Below are 7,376 nucleotides of genomic sequence, written 5' to 3' on the forward strand. Positions count from 1 at the left end.
GTTTTACATTTTGTGAAGTAGAAAGAAACAAAGTATTTCAGCTTAGTTTTGAAGATGACCTTGTGCTTCTAACTTCAGTTTGGCTTTACCTTTACTTACTTTTCCCTCTATTAACTCCTTAAACACCCTGCATTTCTTGAATTACAACGTCAGTAGTTAAACATGTCACAACACCGACTAAATGTTATTCTGTCCATGATGCCATTGGAAGTGACTGTATTCTTGTGAGATGGAGTTATTTCCCTTGCTTGGCACTATGGCATTTTTTTAATTTAAAAAAGGAAAAAAGAAAAAAATAATAAAAGTAGGGGGGGAAGGTGGTAGAAAGTGCATAAGGAGCCGTTGGAGGATATTCTGTTAAAAAAAAAAAAGATGAGAAAAATAGGCAATTTTCCATTGAAGAGAACAATTTATTAATAGAAGTTATTTTTTGGTGTTGCCTCATTAATTCCAAGCAGGTTCTCCTCCTCCAAAAAAGCTGATATTTGTTAAGTGAATAGAGGCGTTCTGATTCTACAGAGCTTGAGAGTGGAGGAGGGAGAGAGTTGTCTGATTTGCTGCTGCCTTGCTATGTGCTGAGGATTTCAAAACTTTTTTAGTTAAAAGAAAGAATGACAAACCTTAGTCCTCTTCAAGTTTTTGACCATGTATAGGTTTTGTTTCTTGTTTTGTCCAGTGACCTCTTGGCTCTCTTAGAGACAGCTTTTCCAAACTTGCACAGCATTCCTTCTGAATAAATACTGTCCATAATAGTCACAGAGTACATGGTATGAATTGGAAATTCTACTTTATATGGGGAAAATAAATGTGCTGATGTGCTTATTACAGAGCGTGGGGCTGAACAGTTGTTGCACGTAACTGGCCGGGTTTTGTTCTGTCAAATCAACCAGATTCTGATGAACTAAGTTGGCTGAACTAGGTACGAACAATGAATGATAATATGGATCTTTCACTCAACTTTGATCAGAATAAATAATAATACCGCGTTACTCTTCTAAAATGAAAAATGAACAAAATGAACATGATACTGATAGAGTCACTTAATTTTACAGTTTTGTTAGATCACGGTTAACCTTCCCTAATATCTATAATTAACCCATTAAGTTGTGAAAGTTGTAGTTAATTTTCACTTCTCTGCAAGTGGATGGCACGTTTGTATATTTTCCCTGGTGACATTGGATGCCTGTCCCCCTTGCTTTACGTGGCTGTGTCCTGAACTGTTGACAAGAGGAGGGAGCCTGGCAGGAATCATAGGTGTCTCCAAGAAATTTGTGAAAGCATGCATCACACACACCAGGACACACACAAACACTTACATGTAAACTTACCTTTTACTTAACTAATATATTTCTGATTGAATTATACATACAAATAAAATTATATTAGTATGGGGCTTTGTTTTTGTTTTCAGTGTGTCAAAAGAAAACCAAAAAAGGATACAACATTTAAAAATTTTTAAATGCAAGAATTTTAGACGTTATGTGGCCAGATCGCATTGACAGGAGAAGGGGCCGATGAATATCTCTCTGCTGCTGTGATGTCCCTGCTGACATCGTCAAGCTTGGATTTTATTTCTTTGAACATAGTAAGTGTAGTTGTTTTATAATATACATCTGCTAATTCTAATATCTCAAGAGTTACCAAGATTTGTTTCTATTATTATTGCTCCTGTCTGTTTTCAGTCTTGTTTTCTTGTTTACTTGGATATCTTTGACTATCTCCTGGAAATTATTTTTTAAAATTACTTGTAGGGATAAGTTGAGACCTAATGGTGATGATGGTCTCCTCCAGAGAGGACTTGGGTTTGCTTCTGCCAGGGCCCCTGGATCAGACCAGAACCACCTTAATCAAAGGTGATTAGTCAAGGCACCCCTGTGCAAGAAGCAAGGCTACAAATTTGTGTGAGGAACAGTGGATTTGGGGTTCACATCTACCCTGAGGGAAGATATGACCTTTTGAGGTCCCAGGTGAAAGCTGGGTTAGTTTATTAAAGCCCTCACCTGAGGACCATGGGCTTTGATGTTCCACCGACACCCATAAGGCTGCCCAGCATGAAGCTGCTTTCTCATACCTTTTGTTCCTGATACTCAGATACCCAAGAGCAAAAGCTTTCGAAAATTAGTGTCTTTATCTGAGTTCTGGTCTTCTCTTGAATGTTCCTATCTTCACCATCTTATTAGCTCTTTGCTGTTTTTACATTTTAAATGTTTTTGATTACCTCAATGAGAGTGTTGGTCCAAATGATCTCATTACTGTTGCCAGAAATGGAAAGTCACTCTTCTGCTTTTATAGTCATTTTTGTTAAAGACTCCTCATTCTAGAGAAGGTACCAGGCAGTCTGCTGATATCATTGATAATTCCAGGTCATTCTTCTGATTTGGGGTTTTAGTTGTGGCCTGATATGTTGAGGCTTTTGTGGAGAACTTTGCAAATGCAAATTTCTGATTGGAAGAATTCATGTGTTCCAACCTGCTTTGAGCTGTGAAGAGTACTTAACGGTCCTTTTATTTGTCCCTAGCTGGCCCCTTTTCTTAGTAATCTCTGTAGTCTCTCAAGCCACCCCTACTGCCATCACTCTCAGCTGTTGACCTTGACTCTTCACACTATCCCTTGGCCTATATCCAGCATCACCACATTTCACAAATTGTCGTAAATAAGTTCCTTCCTTTCCCTTCTCTCTGCTCTGTTTCAGGTGCTCATCAACTCCCTTGGATATAGTATGGCTCCCGGTTGTTCTCCTGCCTTTAGGCTCCATTGCCAGCACATCTCCCATTCTGGGACCAATACACCCATCTTCTAAAAGTCCTAGACATGAATGGATTCCCCCCCTTCTTAAAAATCTCTTGTGGTTCACCATTCCCTTCAAAATGCATTCCTTAATATGTCTTAGTATGTGAGAAAGCCTCAACCTGTTTCTCTAACATCACCTCCACTACTTCACTGGTTATCACCAGCACTTTAATCACACATCATTGCTGCCTCCAGAATATTCCATACATGATCATATGTCTGTACTAGTCTACCTACTAGTTTGTTGGAGTTTTTTGCCCAGAATGCTCATTGTTTACCTCCTTTATGGGCAAATCCTACTTCTCCTTCAAGGTTGATCTCATAAGTCACTTTCACTGTCCTGGCAGGTACTGTATCTTACTCATTTTTGTATTCTCAGTTACTGACACATAGAAACCATTCAATACATGTTTAAGGAATGAACAAATGACTATTTCGAGGAAGTTTTCTCTCAACAGTTCCTTTCTTACTTTATTCTTTTTCCTTCTAAACATCATTATTCTTTTGACCTTAGACTCCTTGTCTAGAACAGTGATCATTCATAGTTCTTGATGTCAAGTAGACGCAATTAAAAATGTTTGGTTATTGTTGTTTTGGTAAGGGGATGTTATCTATTTTCATTTTTGCCAAATGAGACTGTATACCTTGATTGTGGTGACAAAAGAGATGATAGACGTGTAAGTACGATAAATTAGTTGTATGTTCATAATCAAAAAGAAAGTCATAGAGTTGGAAAACAGACATGTTTCAACAAATCTAGCCCAGAATACTGAATAGCACAAATGGAAAAAGTCACGTGATGCAACTAAATTAAAATCATCTCATTGCATACAGCCTGAATCTGAACCATCAGAAAACACTGGGTTATTTTCAGATCACAGTGTGTGCTAGAAGGAAAGAAGTTGCTTGTTTATGTGATATGATATTGTGACCCCAAATCTTAAAGTTGGTTAAAATTTTTCCTAAAACTTTTAAGGCCTTAAAGTATAATATTAATCATTTTGCTATGCTAAGTTAACAAAACTACATTTACTTATTATAAATTGAATATAGTTGCTAGGAGTCAGAGGAAGAGAAAATATAACTTATTAATTCTAAGGGTGTTTAACCGATTTCATATTCCTCAGATCATTTATAAATTTTTCATACACTTATTGTATGCCTTTAATATGTCAACTCCTGAGATTTAGAAAAATAAGAAACTTGGTTTCTATTTTTTCTTATATAGGGCTCTTTAACCTCCACAAAGACAAAAACCCTAATATGGATAGGGTCAAAATTTATCTTAAAATTTCTTTGAGTCTAATCAAATGTTCAAAGTCAATATTTAGATGAGAACCCAGATTTCTCCATCACAAAATATGAAAATATAATATTATTGAACTTTTTTTGCTTCATCAATGAAAGAAATTGACTAGATCTTGAAAACTGGCAGATTTTAAATTGTAACCTCCAAGTAGCTGAGCTAATTTGTCTTATTAATTTAACAAATCCCTATCAAGCTCCTACCTTGTGCCTTAACTGTGCCTGTCTTAGACAATGAAATTATTTACTTAGTCCCCTTCACTGGACACCGACACCAGAGTATGTTGTGTTAAAACAAAGGGTGGGGCCTCCCTGGTGGCGCAGTGGTTGAGAGTCCGCCTGCCGATGCAGGGGATACGGGTTCGTGCCCCGGTCCGGGAGGATCCCATATGCCGCGGAGCAGCTGGGCCCGTGAGCCATGGCCGCTGAGCCTGCGCATCTGGAGCCTGTGCTCCGCAACGGGAGAGGCCGCAGCGGGGAGAGGCCCGCGTACCGCAAAAACAAAACAAAACAAAAAAAAAAACAATGGGTGTAATTTACAAATTGCTTTATATTATTCTCTCATTTATATTATTTTTATTTGCACTAATCTCCACTTGTTAAAAAGTCACTTTGCCTTTCCTCAACAATTTGTGTTTTTCTCTCAGAAAGCTAAGTTTTAAGAGTTTGGGGATTGCTTTTATTCTTAAAAATCTCATATTTTGCAGATATTTTATTATAGAATATTTTAAAGAGACCTAAACAAATTCTAAAAAAACAAAAGCTAAATAGAAAATGTATCCTTATTGCATTGGAAACTGTGTTGTATCTTAACATAAAATAAAAGTGCATTTATTTGCAGAAATAAAGCTGGATTCTGCATTCTTGCAAAATATATATGGCATAAGGATGACTCAGAGACACCCTGAGTCATGAAAGCTTCGTAAAGCTCCATGTATTTTAAAAAGAGCAATAGAGTTATTTTTATTATTTTTCCTTTTTAGTCTCATTTTACTTTTGTACCCCCATTCCTATGTAGTGTGGTAGCACGCAGATTTATGAGTACTGAAAAAATGAATTCACTGAATTAATCATAGTTCAAGAATACAGATGCCTTTATTAATTTTATTAAAAGATGTAGGCTAATTTTGAATGAAATTTATCTTCTCATGCATTGAATTTTCTAGTCTTAGATGGTTCATTACTACACATTTGTAGAAACATTTGCTCATCAAAAGATGTTTTTAACACCTCAGGTAAGTGTAACAATTCTCATCTAAAATGCATCCAGTGTTTCATTCTATTTTGTGGGTAAGAGACATATGTTGTTATTTTCTTTTATATATGATAAAACTAAGATGCACACATATGAAGTGCTCCAGATATACTAGATGTGGTTTCCTGAGGTAACACACAACCTCTAAATCTCAGTGGCTTATAAAAACCAAGGTTTCCTTCCCACTCATGAAAATTATTCGTCAGGGGTTGGCTAAAGACCCTACTCCACATTGTTGCTTTTACCAGGAAATGACCCATGTTCCTTATGCTCACATTTCCTTGGCCAAAGCATGCCATGTGCTCACACTTAACTTCAGTTGGGCAAGTAATACAGTCCTACCACTTGCCTAAAAAAGAGAAAAAGCTGGAATATTTATGAAGAGATCTAATGAATTCCACACTTATGGATGATAGGCAGTCCTAAACCCCCAGTAGACCAAAAGGTCTAGATTTAAACTCTTATATACCAGTGAACAGTTTTTGGTCCATACTTGGTAACATGTAGGCAAGCTACCTGCAGTCTGATGCTAACATCTCTTGTCAGTTTTTATCCTTTGACTTTGAGCCCCACTGAGAGTTTTTTGGCTCTCTAAATCTTCACCATTTCTGGAGTGTCTGCGACCTTTCCTGTCACAGCTTCTCTGGTCCTTTGGAGTCCTAGAATTTTACTTGTCCTCACACTTAATCTCTCAGGGAGTTCTGCCCATGAAGAGTTCTGGGAAGGAAAAAGAGCCTCTGATAGGGTAATTTCTATAGAATGTAGAGAGTCAGTGTGCAATGCTAGCACTTTCCCATCTCTAAGAACCGATCGTGTGTAGCAGAGAAATGGAGAAAAAGGTAATTGAATGTAATCTAATCCCCAGTGCCCACTTTTTCCAGGAGGCAAAAGAAAAGGACTAGGATGAGGGAAAATGCCACAGAGGAGTGGTGATCTGTATTATATGTTAGAAATGCATAGTTTTGAATAACATTTGTATCCCTCTGCTACTCTACTTTTTGCTTTGCATTTAGTTTTAAGCATTAACAAGGTAAAACTGGGGAATTCAGAGATTAATGAGGTACCTAAAAGTTGAAAAAATTATTAAGCCAATATTTTAAGATCTTTTGGATTTTAATTTAAATCAGCAAATCCAATTTATGTTCTCAGGAGTGATAATTCTAGGAAATGCTATATGGAAGAAAAAGAAAAAAAGATGAGGATCCTAGGTCAGATGAATTTGGGAAATGCTGTATACCATATTGCTCTCTTGGAGATTTATGTGACCTTTGCATTAAGGGCTCTTAAAGTTTTACACTAAAGACACATGCTTGATTTCTTGATTTTCTTTAACCAAGTGTTTCTCAAGCTAATTTGAATATATGTATATATATGTGTGTGTGTGTGTGTGTGTGTGTATATACACACATATATAATTTGAATATATATAAACACATATATCAACATTATTTATATATGAATATATCATTTTTAACACATACTTTAATATACTTGGTAAATTCTGGATAAATAACCCCTAGTTCATTGTATTAATAATTAAAAGTGTGATAGTGTGGTAGCTTATATAATACTTTGAGAACATAAAGCTGAGAATTATAAAGACTTTAAAAAATATCTTTACCTTTGGGTTCTTTGTATTCTCTTTATAAATGACATTGATTTTAAACACCAGCAGAAATCAAATCTTAAACTGATAGGGCATCCAATAATATTTGTTTAACTTTATTCAGGCATATCATTTGTGATATAGCCACTTATAAGGAGCCTAGCTGTATTCAGCAGAACCCAGAACTCAAAAGGGATTTGCATTATCTTACCCATTTTATTCAAAACTCTAAAACTGTTATTCCATTTTAGAATATGTTCATACATTAATAATTTATTAGACTCAGTTATCTTTTCTTTATGAAGACTGTGTGGAAAGGAAAGTCATCTTCAACTTCAACATCTGTTTCTTGACTTTTTTTTTTGTTCACCTCCTTTAAATTAAAAATGTTTAAAGCTTAAAAAGGAAAAAGAAACTGTT

This window comes from Mesoplodon bidens, assembly GCF_964165515.1.
Source record: "Mesoplodon bidens genome assembly, chromosome: 13".
In the NCBI taxonomy this organism is placed as follows: domain Eukaryota; kingdom Metazoa; phylum Chordata; class Mammalia; order Artiodactyla; family Ziphiidae; genus Mesoplodon; species Mesoplodon bidens.